We start from the raw sequence: 12,977 nt of genomic DNA, 5'->3' as shown, positions 1-12,977 counted from the left end.
TGATAGTCACACAGAGAGAGAGAGAGAGGCAGAGACACAGGCAGAGAGAGAAGCAGGCTCCATGCACCGGGAGCCCGAAGTGGGATTCGATCCCGGGTCTCCAGGATCGCGCCCTGGGCCAAAGGCAGGCGCCAAACCACTGCACCACCCAGGGATCCCTTGGATCCTGTTTAAACGTTTATTTGTTTGTTTGTTGAGCCAGCTATCCTGGCTCCTTTGTTCACATTTATTCAGTTCACAGCTATTAATCACTTGCTATGAGCCAGACACAGTGCTAAGTGCTGGGGTTGGGGTATAAGCAAGACAGACACCAATTCTTCCTGGAGCTCCCTTTCTAAAGTGAGAAACAAATAATACATGGGTAAACAAATGAATAAACAGCATAATTTCAGGTAGCAATAAATGCTTGAAAGAAAAAAGATAAGGAGCTAAAGAAAAGACTAAAGGAGGGAGCACTTTAGCTTGAGCAGTTCAGAAATTCCCTCTGAGAAGGGAGCATTGAGTACAAAGGTCCTGTGGCAGGAAAGACTTGGGTAAGTTTGAGGAAGGAGGCCAGGGTGGCTGAAGCACTGTGAGTCAAGGAGAGAAGATAGGAAATCTGGTTGGAGAGGAGGGCAGGGCCGTGCCTCACAGTGAATGTTCGTCATCTCATTTAATCCATCAGCCTAATGAAGTAGGAACTAAAAGTGTCCCATTGCACAAATGAGGAAACGGAGGTTAAGAGAGATTACGAGGGCAGCACAGGTGGCTCAGTGTTTTTTTGTTTTGTTTTGTTTTGTTTTTTGGCTCAGTGGTTTAGCGCCGCCTTCGGCCCAGGGTGTGACCCTGGAGTCCCGGGATCGAATCCCACATCAGGCTCCCTGCATGGAGCCTGCTTCTCCCTCTGCCTGTGTCTCTGCCTCTCTCTCTCTCTCTCTCTCTCATAAATAAATAAAATCTTAAAAAAAAAAGAGAGAGAGAGAGATTACGAGACACGACCAAGGTCACATGCAGTGACACAGACCTTGCATTTCAGCTTAGGTCATCCTCTCTGCGCCAAATCTAATGTATCAGATTTCTATTGCTGCTTAACAAAGCACCCCAAAACAGAGTAGCTTAAACCAACAATTACTTATTTGCTTATATTGGCGTGGATTGGCAGTTTGGACACGTCTCAGCTAAGGCAGTTCTCTTCTGCTGTGCATGGTCTCACTCCCACATTTGTGGTCAATGACTATGTTGGCAAGCTGGCTGGCCCTGGACGGCCTCATTTACATGTCTGCCAGTTCCCTGGGGCTTAAGTGCCTTGGTTCTCTTCTGCTGTGCATGGTCTCACTCCCACATTTGTGGTCAATGACTATGTTGGCAAGCTGGCTGGCCCTAGATGGCCTCGTTTACATGTCTGCCAGTTCCCTGGGGCTTAAGTGCCTTGGTTCTTCATGCTGCTTCTTCAGCAGCTAGCTCAGGCTTCCTCACATGATGGCCTCCAAAAGGAAGAGAACAAAAGCATCAAGGCCTCTTGAGGGCTAGGCTCAGAAGTGCTAGAGCATCATTCTCACTGCATTTTATTGAGCAAAGGCTGTCATGTGGCCAGCTCAGATTCAAGGAGAGTAGAAACCAACTCCATCTCTTGATGAGAAAAAAACATCGGAGTCATACCACACACAGAGTTGTGTGCGCCAGGATGGCCGGAACTGTTGTGGCTGTTTTTGCAAACATACCACATCATGTGCCTGGAACGGGTTAGATAAATTATCATGCAGCTAAACATGGAGCTATTAACAACAAGACCTAATATTTTTTGAGTATTTACTATTGGTCTGACACTATGCAGGGGGCCTTATATGTTTGGGCTTTTTTTTTTTTTTAATTTTTATTTATTATGATAGTCACAAAGAGAGAGAGAGGGGCAGAGACACAGGCAGAGGGAGAAGCAGGCTCCATGCACTGGGAGCCTGATGTGGGATTCGATCCCGGGTCTCCAGGATCGCACCCTGGGCCAAAGGCAGGCGCCAAACCGCTGCGCCACCCAGGGATCCCTGTTTGGGCTTTTTTAATCCTCATAACAGCCCTGTGTGGCAACTACATTTTTATCCCGATTCAGAGATAAGGCACACTCAAGATTCAGAAAGGTTAAGTAACCTGTACAGGGTCACACAGCTAGTCAGTGGCAAAGCTGTTAAAAATAACAATAGAGACACCCGGGTGGCTCAGCAGTTGAGTATCTGCCTTTGGCTTAGGTCATGATCCCCAGATCTGGGATTAAGTCCCACATCAGGCTTCCTGCAAGGAACTGCTTCTCCCTCTGCCTATGTCTCTGCCTCTCTCTGTGTGTCTCTCATGAATAAATAAATACAATCTTAAAAAAAAAAAAAAGATGACAATATAATGTCCTGACATGGAAAGCTGACTCTGTCATACTGTTATATGACAAAAAGCAACAGATAAAACAAAAGTTTGATCAGAACATGTTTTAAGGGACGCCTGAGTGGCTCAGTGGTTGAGCATCTGCTTTCCGCTCAAGTCCCACATCAAGCTCCCTGTAGGGAGCCTGCTTATCCCTCTGCCTATGTTTCTGCCTCTCTCTGTGTGTTTCTCATGAATAAATAAATAAAATGAAAAAAAAAAACACATTTTAAAGACACATTTAACAATAGATGGACTGGGACACCTGGGTGGTTCAGTGGTTTGGCACCTGCCTTCGGCCCAGGGTGTGATCCTGGAGACCTGGGATCGGGTCCCGCGTTGGGGTCCCTGCATGGAACCTGCTTCTCTCCCTTTGCCTCTCTCTCTGCCTGTGTCTCTGCCTCTCTCTCTGTATCTCTCATGAATAAATACATAAAAATCTTTTAAAAAAATGGGTAGATGTATATGGGTTATATGGTTTTAGACACAGTTCAGGAAGGATTTACCACAAACTATTAATGGAGCTTATCTCAGAAGAGAGGAAGAGGAGGGATCTTTACTTTAGACACTTCTGTCTGCGTTGTGCAAATTTTTTTTGCATGAATATTTTTGGGTAACACGACTTTTTCTTTCAATCTTCCATAAAGAAAAAGCATTTTAAAAATGTCCTTCAGGTTATCTCTCACCTCTGTCTTCGTCTACTTGGCTTTCATGTTTAGTGGTGGGGTTTTTTGCCCCTTTTTGACACTGCTCCAGCCCAGGCCCTTATCAGTTCTGGCTTGAAGTTTTGTAACTACCTAGGGGAGCCCCTTCTCTCTCCTGCTTTCATACATGGTGCACACACACTGCCACTGGAGGAAAGTTTATGAACCAATATGTTCCTTTCTTGCTCAAGAGTTTTCAGTGGTATTTCATTGCCCTCAGGGAAAGTCCAAACCCCTTGGCCTGGTGTCCACGATATTTGTAAATTTGACTCTAACTTGGTTGGATTCCAGCTCTGTCATTTACGAGTAGTATAATCTGAGACAATTTATTTGATATCTCTGAGCCCTAGTTTCCTCATCTGTTTAAAAAGAAAGAGGGGTACCTGGGTGGCTCAGTAGTTAAGCATCTGCCTTCAGTTCAGGTCATGATCCCAGGGTCCTGGGATTGAGTTCTGCATCAGGCTCCCCGCTCAGTGGGGAGTCTGTTTGTCCCTCTCTCTCTGCCTTTCCCTCCCATTAGTTCTCTCTCTCTCTCAAAAATAAGTAAAATCTCTTAGAAAAGGGATCCATTGGTGGCTCAGGGGTTGAGACTCAGCCTTCAGCTCAGGGCATGATCCTGGGGTCCGGGATCAAGTCCTGCATCAGGATCCTTGCAGGGAATCTGCTTCTCCCTCTGCTTATGTCTCTGCCTCCCTCTCCATGTCTCTCATGAATAAATAAATAAAATCTTTTTAAAAAATCATTCAGAAAGAAAGAAAGAAAGGAAGAAAGAAAGAAAGAAAGAAAGAAAGAAAGAAAAAAAAAAAAAAAGAAAGAAAAAAGAAAAGAAGAGAGGATGTAGCATGAAATTTACTATTGAGTGACTGTGTCCTGTTCTCCTCCAGCCAGGACTGGTTATACTCCTGACTCCGTTGGTATTAAGCTTGGCCCGGTGATTTGCTTTGGCTGGTGAAATATGGATGAAAGTGACAATGTGTAAGCTCCAGCCTAGGCCTTAGGAGGTCTCATGTTTTCAACATTCCTCCTGGGAGTTTCCTCCTCTACCATAAGGATGGGGATGTCATTGGTGCATTGCGTCTTTTGAAACACCATCCCAGTCTAAGTTTCTGAAGGAAAGGCTGGGTGAAGAAAGTTTTGTGTCTTGGTATTTTTGTCTTGGTATAATGGTATTTAACAAACCACTAGTTTGGTTTATTTTTTATTTTTTATTTTATTTTATTTTATTTAGTTTGTTTTTTTTTTATTGTTTTTTGTTTGTTTTTAAAGGTTTTATTCACTTATTTATGAGACACCCAGAGAGAGAGAGAGGTAGAGACACAGGCAAAGGGAGAAGCAGGTTCCATGCAGGGAGCCCGACGTGGGACTGGATCCCTGGGCCGAAGGCGGTGCTAAACTGCTGAACCACCCAGGGTGCCCAGTGTTTAGTTTGTATTAAACTTTAAATTGTGTCTTTTCATTACCTCTCTCCCTTTTGAATGACAGAAAGCTAAAAGGCTAGAAGGAGTATGTTGCCTGCCTGTTTAGGGAACCTAAAGCTTCTATCCAAATCCCCAAGATCAAACAGGCTGGTGTAGAAGAGTGGAAAAAACATATAGCAGACCTGATGTGGAGCCAAGCCCCGAAGAACCCAGCCGAGACCGCCCAGACCCAAAAGACTGCAGATGAGAGAGGGAAAAAATCAATATTTGCTGCTGTAAGCCACAGACTTTGGGGGTGGTTTGTTACACAACATTATTATTCAGAAATAGCTAACTGATATACCTACTTCATAGGGCTCTTGTCAGGATTAAATGACTGAACACAGGAAAGCCCTTAAAAATATGCTGGCACACAACACAGCAAGGGTGTAATCGACACAAGTGGTTATTACTGGGGTGTAACTGTGAACAAAACAGAGTCCCCGCTTTCATGATCTCATGTTCTGTGGCGAGATATATGGCACATCAGATGGTGATGTGCTCTGTGGAGAAAATAAGGCAGGGAAGGGAGAGAGAAGTGCTGCAGTACTGTTTCAAACAAGTGATCAATGGAAGCCTCACCAAGAACGTTGTTTTTGAGCAAACAGCTGGAAGTGAGGCCGGGAGGCACAAGGGCATATGGGGAGAAGATTGTTCCAAGCAGAGGGAACAGGATAGGCAAAGGCTGTGGAGGGGACTTGTGTCTGGTGGGTTGAATGGATGGCCAGTAGATAGCGTGGCTGAGCTGAGCAAGCAAAGGGAAGATGACCTCGGAGAGTCCCCCTGGGACTGAATCACACAGAGCCTTGTGCATCACAGTAGGGACTCTGGCTTCTGCTCCTAGTGAGGTGTTGAAGGGTTTTGACCAGAGGGAGGACAGGCCCAGCTTCATACTTCTATAGGATCTCCCTGGCAGTGAGATGTAGAATCAATGGAACAGGAGAGAGGGCTGAAGCAGGGAGACCAGGTAAGAGGCCACAGCCACAATCCAGACAGAAGATGGTGATAGTTTGAATCAAAGGTAGGCTCTGGGCTTCTTTGAAAGTGAAGCCGAGGGAAAAGGCATGCATGTCCACATTTTTAGTAGATTTACCTTTTAGAAGTGTTTTAGGGGTAGAGTAGCATTGAGAGGAAAGTAGAGAGTTCCCACACATCCCTGGCTCACACATGCACAGCTTCTTCCTTAGCAACATAAGGTGGTACATTTGTTACAATCTGTGAACTTACAGGGACACATCATCATCACCCAAAGTCCAAGGTTTATATTAAGGTTCATTCTTAGTATTGTACATTCTATGGCTTGTGACATAAGTATAATGACATGTATCCATGATTGTAGCATTGTCCAGAATTGTTACATTGCCTTAGAATCCTCTACCTATTCATCCCTCTCTCCTCTCCAGTCCCTGGCAACCACTGGTCCTTTTACTGTTTATATTGTCTTGCTCTTTCCAGAAAGTTACATAGTTGGAATCATAAAGCATGTGGCCTTTTTTAGATTGGCTTCTTTCACTCAATCATATGTGCTTAAGGTTTTTCCATGTCTTTTCATGGTTTGACAACTTATTTCTTTCAGCACTGAATAATACCCAATTGTCTGGAAGTACTACAGTTTATTTACTTATTCACTTACCGAAGGATATTTTGGTTGCTTCCAAGTTTTGGCAATAATGAATAAAGCTGCTATAAACATTTTTTAAAAAGTGAGAAAGAAAGTAAGTAAAGCCAAAAGGACAGGTTGGGATGGAGTTTTGAGATAGAAAGGAATTGATGGTGATTCCAGGGCTTTGGGTCAGAGGAATTAGAAGAAGGAATTTGCCACCAACTGAGATGAAGAAGGCTCTAGGAGAACTTTTTCAGGTAGGGAAAGGAGGGAAGAATTAGCAGCTCCATTTGAGGCTTGTTCAATTTGAGGCACCCATCAGACCTCCAAGTGGAAATGCCTAGTTAGAAGTTGCATGCCTGAATCTGAGCCCAGGAGAGGAGTCCAGGCTGGAGATGTAATTTTGACAGTTGTTACGGACTGAATTGTGCCTCCCCAAAATTTATTTGTTGAAGCCCTAACCCCCAATGTACTGTATTTGGAGACAAAGCCTTTAGGGAGGTAATTAAGGTTAAATGAGGCCATCAGGGTGGAGCCTAATCCAGTAGGACTGGTATCCTTGTAAGGAGAGGGAGAAACCTCAGAGCACATTCTCTCTGTCTCTGTCTCTGTCTCTGTCTCTGTCTCTCTCTGTCTCTGAGTGTGCAGAGGAAAGGCCATAGGAAGACACAAGGAGAAGGCAGCCAGCCAGCAAGAGAGTTCTCACCAGAAACCAAACCTACTGGCACCTTGATCTTCCAGAACTGGGAGAAATCAAAAATAAACTTCTGTTGTTAAGCCACTCAGTCTGTGGTATCTTGTTCTGGTGGCCCAAGTAGACTAACACAGAAGTCCTCATTGTAGAAATGATTTTTATTATTTTTTAAAGATTTTATTTATTTATCCATGAGAGACACACACACACACACACAGAGGCAGAGACATAGGCAGAGGGAGAAGTAGGCTCTCTGTAGGAGCCCGATGTGGGACATGATCCCAGGACCCCAAGATCACGCCCTGAGTCAAAGGCAGACGCTCAGTCACTGAGCCACCCAGGCGTCCCTAGAAATGGTTTTTAAAGCCATAAAACTGGGTAAGATCTCCAAAGAAGGGCAGCCCGGGTGGCTCAGCGGTTTAGCGCCGCCTTCAGCCCTGGGTGTGATCCTGGAGACCGGGGATCAAGTCCCACATCAGGCTCCCCGCATTGGAGCCTGCTTCTCCCTCTGCCTGTGTCTCTGCCTCTCTCTCTCTGTCTGTGTCTGTCATGAACAAATACATAAAATCTTAAAAAAAAAAAAAAAAAGATCTCCAAAGAAGTGAACACAGAGAAGAGGATGGAGGACTGAGCCTCAGGGCATCTAACATTAAGGGGAAAGGAACCAACAAAGGAGCTTCAGAGGGAGCAGCCAGGGATATACAATCTGAGAGCCAAGTCAGGAAAACATTCCAAGGCGGGGAGAATTGATGGCCTGTCTTAAATGCTGCTGAGGAAACAAGGAAGACAACAACTGAGAGCTGATTTAGCAGAGTGGAGGTCATTGTTACTTAGACAGGAAAGAGTTTAGGTAGAATGGTGGGAGCCCAATGGAGTGGGATTAAGAGAGAGCAGAGGAGACAGAAAGACAGAAAGAAAGGAAGGAAGGGAGGGGAATCTTTTTTTTTTTTTTTTTAAGATTTTATGTTTAAGTAATCTCTACACCCAACGTGGGACTCAAATTCAAATTCACAACCCCAAGATCAAGAGTTGCATGCTTTACCAACTGAGTCAGCCAGGTGCCCCAGAAACCTCTTTTTAAGAGTAGAAAGTCAACTAGTAAATGTAGGAGAACAGGAATTAGAAAATCACCATCTGGCAACTCCCCTAGAATAATTATTTCAGGAGACAGTCATTAAGGAATGTCACAATCATGGGTTCAAGTTTGACAAGGAGCAAGATATTTCCACAGTCCTAGTCTCTGCTCACAAGATACTTATTAATTACAAAGGGTAAAATAGTAACTTTATAGTGGAGAAACCCAGTAGACACCACATCAATCAAGTGCTCACAGTAAATGTCACTAGTAATGGCATAAGTCAACATCAAGTGCCTCCGGATACGATGCACCGAGGGGGACACAGCGTCTCTTCAGTGGTATTTCTGCCAAAAATGCTTAACGGGATCATGAGGAAACATTAGACGAGCCAAGCTGAGGGACTTTTTTACTGAATGATTGGCTTGTACTCTTCAAAAATGTTGAGGTCATGGGGTGCTTGGGTGGCTCAGTCAGTTAAGCATCCGACTCTTGGTTTTGGCTCAGGTCATGATCTCAGGGTCGTGAGATGGAGCCCTGCATTGCTAGGCTCTGCACTCAGTGGGAAGTCTGCTTGAGATTCTTTCCCTCCCCTCCTACCCCCTCTGGTCCTCTCCCTGCTCACTTTCTCTCTCAAAATAAATAAATGAAATCTTTGAGAAAAAATGTTGAGGTCATGAAAGACACACTGAGAAGCAGCTCTGGACTAAGGAGTCCAAAGAGACACACGAACTAAATGCAATGTGAGATTTGGGACCAGGAAAAAATGTTTTCACTTACTATAAAAGCTATCAGTAGGACAATCGGGGAAATTGGAATAACATTACAGATGAGATGTTAATATTACACCAATGTAAAAATTCCTTGACTTTGGTTATTGTAAGAGAATGTCCTTTCTTTTAGGAATATACACCGATTTTTAGGAATAACAGGAATCATTTCTGCAACTTACTGTAAAAGAATTCAGGAGGAAAGGAGAAAGGAGAGAGAATGATAAAGCAAAAATGGTAAAATCTGGGTGATTGGTATTTTAGCATTCTTTGTACTATTTTTATACCTTTTCTGTAATGGAAGGAGGGCAAGTAGAGACACTGAGGTGGTGGGTACAGACAACTTTGTGAGGTGTTTTGCTGTAGGACTGAGGATGGGGTGGTAGGTGGAGAACAAAGTGAGTTTGAGAGAAGTTCTTGAAAAGCAGAAGTGGGGAACCCTGGGTGGCGCAGCAGTTTAGCGCCTGCCTTTGGCCCAGGTCGCGATCCTGGAGACCCGGGATCGAATCCCACGTTGGGCTCCTGGTGCATGGAGCCTGCTTCTCCCTCTGCCTATGTCTCTGCCTCTCTCTCTCTCTCTCTCTATCATAAATTAAAAAAAAAAAAAAGCAGCAGAAGTGTTAGCATGTTTGTAAGTGAATGAGAATGATTGAGTAGATCACAAATAATGATGACACAAGAGAGAAAAGACTGGGATCCAGACACAGGAGAGGGTTGGGTCATGGCTTGGAGCACAGATGGTTTGTCCATGGTCACAGAAAAGAGGGCAAAGTACTGGGGGACCACTGAGGGTAGTGGATGCTCGTGGAAGTATTTTCTGATGCTATAATTTTCCCTATGCGTTAGGAAGAAAGGGCCTCAGCTGAGCGTGAGAATAGGGGAGAAGGTGAAGGACATTTGAGAGATGAGAAGGGATTGTCTGGGGAGACAGAGTGACCAAGGGAACCACTGATTGTCAGGCAGCATTGGAAGACTCCACGGAGGCTAGCCATCATGTAAGTACAGTGAGACCAGTGCCTGCGGCAGCTTCCACACTACATTCTCCAGCCACATTCCACTGCAGGGGAATAAACACAGAGGGATAGAGAGTTGGCATTAACCAGTGGGCATTCAGCCAGAGTGGGGCAAGGGCACCTCGGGGAGGGAAGGGGGTGCAGTGTGTGGGAGTGATGGTGCCCATGCATTTAACTGGCAAGGAGGGAAGAGAGGACATGAGGGAAAAGATGGTAGGCTCCATAGATCAGAGGTCCCAGTGGGACTGAAGGACTGCAGGAGTTGGGGTACCAGAGAGTGTGAGCTGGAAAGTTAGGAGGCAATTGTCATCCAGCTGGCTGCTCGAAATTGAGATATTGGAATGGGTGCAGGTAATGAACAAATGTAACAGGCTGACTGCCCTGGACCACCATGGCAGAAAGGCGACATGTCAGTGTCCCCAGCCAACAGGCAGCCATTGAGCCTTCAAATTACCACAGGCCTGGCCAACATCTGACTGCAACAAAGCCAGAGCTGCTCAGCTCTTCTGCTCCCAAATTCCTGACTCACAACAGCAAGGGAAAAAATAGTTGTGTGAAGCCACTAAATATTGGAGTGATTCGTGTGGCAGCAATAGCAGCCAGAGTTGCCAGTTCCCCTGGGGTTTAACAGCCCATGAAGTCCTCATGCCCTAAGGCTTGGGTTTTCTGGAAAGCAGTAACTTCTCCACCTCTCCCATTTGGTAGCAAGGTTCAGAGAGATTTAGTGACTTGCCTATGCTTGCACAGCTAGGCAGTGTGGCTCAGAGCTTGTTCTGTCACTAGCCGTAGACGCTGTCCGCAGTGCAGAGCACAGTGTCTGGCACGTGTAGGCTCATACTCAACATGAACTGTGCCTGGGATTCCCTCTGCCTTCCATTCCCCCCTCGCCCTGGGTTCCCCTCAGGTTGTCTTGGATATCTTAGTCTGCTTGGTGGAGGAGATGAGCCATTCCCTCTCCTGTGAGTGGCCATTCCTGCCTGCAGTCTGCCATTCAGCAGGCTTTCCCAATCACCTCTTCTGGGGCAGACACCTCCAGGTTCTCAGGACACAGCAGGAAACAAGTCAGTGACCCTGGTGGGGTGGAGCTCAATCAAGTGGGGAGAAGATAATTAGACCAATCTATCATTGCAAACTGGGATTATTGCCAGGGAAGATGAGAGGGCCAGGTAGTGTGGCATGGAAAGGAAAACCTGTCTTGGTGGAGGAAGGGAGGAAGGGAGAAAAAGTTTGCTCAGTGAAGGCAAGGATGGGGCTGTGTATGGGTTGACCAAGGAGGAGGAAGAGCATGGGCACAGGTCCTAGGATAGGAACATGGCAGATGCATTAAAGGCACGTGGAGGAGGCCAATGTGGCCTGAACACAAGGCAGGTGGGAAAGTGCAATGAGATGAGAGAGGTGGGTCCTGGGCACTATGTAGAAGCTTTTAGCTCAAGAACAATAGGGAGCCATTGAAGGTTTAAACAATGGAGCATGATTTTACATTTATAAAAGATCTCCTTAGCTGCTGGACCGGGAGCGAGGAGGAGGGAGACAGGAGGTGATTATGGCATAGACTTGGGTGACAGCAGTAGGAGAGATGGAGAAGAATGGATCAACCTGGGATCTGTTTTGCAGCTGGAGTCCAGCGCAGGGAAACTGAGGCAGCATTTCTGAGCACAGCACCCCCCAGCCGTCCTGGCCTACGGATGACTTTCAGACACTTCTGCCCTGTGAGTGTCACATGAGGGTAGATGGATTGAGGAATGGCAAGTGATCCCTGCCCTTTGCCTAGTGACCTGTGAATCTCAAAATGGGCTTTGAAGGAGCCTAGGGGACCTTACGGGGCAATGGAGTGTGTCCTTTCCTTAAAGGACTGTCCCATCACCCATCCCCCTGTTTAGCATTGGGTATGCCACCTCCCCTCTATGAGCCAGTTTCCACACTGGTAACATGGAAAGGGACAGTACCTCCTGCACTTTGGTGACCCATTTTACAGATGAGACCACTGAGTGTCAGAGAGGGGGGAGTGTCTGCCTCAGGATCGCACGTGACACAACCAACTTTGGAACCCAGGCCAGAACCTGTGCTCTTGACCCCTCTACTCCCCTCTATGGCTCTCCACCCTTTCCTGGGGCCTTCAGGCCTGGAGATGCTCAGTTCACCCAACATGGTCTTTCCAGGAGGCCTAGGAAATCCAGGGCTGGATGCTGGGTGGTTGGGAGCACTGGTTTGGATTCAATTTCCAGCTCCATCCAGGGGACTTATTCTGTCTGAACCTCAGTCTTCCCCTCTGTGAAGTGGGGTAGCCATACACATTGTGTAGCACCTGGCAGGAGAACCGTGCAGATGTACTGATTCTTGGATAAGTTGCTTAGGCAGCATGATGCCTTTTTTCTCTCTCTTTTTTTTTAAAGATTTTATTTATTCATGAGAGACACAGAGAGAGAGAAGCAGAGACATAAGCAGGCTCCCCACAAGAAGCCTGATGTGGACTCGATCCTGGGACTTCGGGATCACATCCTGAGCCAAAGGCAGGTGCTCAATCGCTGAGCCACCCAGGTGTCCCAGCAGGATGCCTTTTGAGGGGCCATCACTCCTGACCCCGTGACTGTCCTGCAGAGGAACCCTGGGCTGACCCCTGTGGGAGCTAGTTTTCCTCTTAGCAGTTGCAATGCTTTCCTTTTCTCAAATGGCATTCATAAATGACATAACCTACGGACACACATAATTTTAAATAAATCATACCCTGATTGTAATATAAAAGAAAATAAAAAGAAAATATTTTAGAATAAATTAATAGGTAAATATTCAGGCACAATACATTAAAAAAAATCACATGGCTGAGGATGGAATCTCCTTGATTCTGGGGGCTGAATCAGGAGCTCTGGCAACTCAAATACCAAGACTGCATGACAGTCCAAAATGTTTCATAGTTCTAGGTAAAGTTCGGAACCAAAACAACCTGGCCTATTCCCAATGTATGTGGAGGTCGCTTTCCTGGCAGATTCACTGTGTATTAAAGCCAAGCAAATACTCGCTGTGCTTAAAAAGGCAAAATTCAAAAAAAAAAAAGGCAAAATTCTTCTTTTTAAGATTTTATTTATTTATTCATGAGAGACACAGAGAGAGAGGCAGAGACAGGCAGAGGGAGAAGCAGGCTCCATGCAGGGAGCTCGATGTGGGACTTGATCCCCGGACTCCAGGATCCCACCCTGGGCTGAAGGCAGACGATGCTCAACTGGTGAGCCACCCACACGTCCTCCAAAAAGGCAAAATTCTAAAGACAATAAAAAGACC

At 45.9% G+C, this 12,977-nt stretch overlaps 1 long non-coding RNA gene across 1 annotated transcript; it reads left to right on the top strand.

Annotated features, from left to right (window-relative positions):
* Window positions 1-5,345: 5,345 nt before the first annotated feature.
* Window positions 5,346-12,712, top strand: LOC112673377 (uncharacterized). The gene is made up of 5 exons (XR_003144762.3): window positions 5,346-5,513; window positions 8,822-8,925; window positions 9,535-9,683; window positions 11,316-11,410; window positions 12,095-12,712. It is a non-coding gene; the product is annotated as an uncharacterized LOC112673377 (long non-coding RNA).
* The last annotated feature ends 265 nt before the right edge of the window (window positions 12,713-12,977 follow it).

Source organism: Canis lupus, chromosome 24, assembly GCF_003254725.2.
Source record: "Canis lupus dingo isolate Sandy chromosome 24, ASM325472v2, whole genome shotgun sequence".
Taxonomy (NCBI): domain Eukaryota; kingdom Metazoa; phylum Chordata; class Mammalia; order Carnivora; family Canidae; genus Canis; species Canis lupus.
The sequence above is the reverse complement of the archived record's forward strand: the minus strand, read 5'-3'. Positions and strand labels throughout refer to the sequence as shown.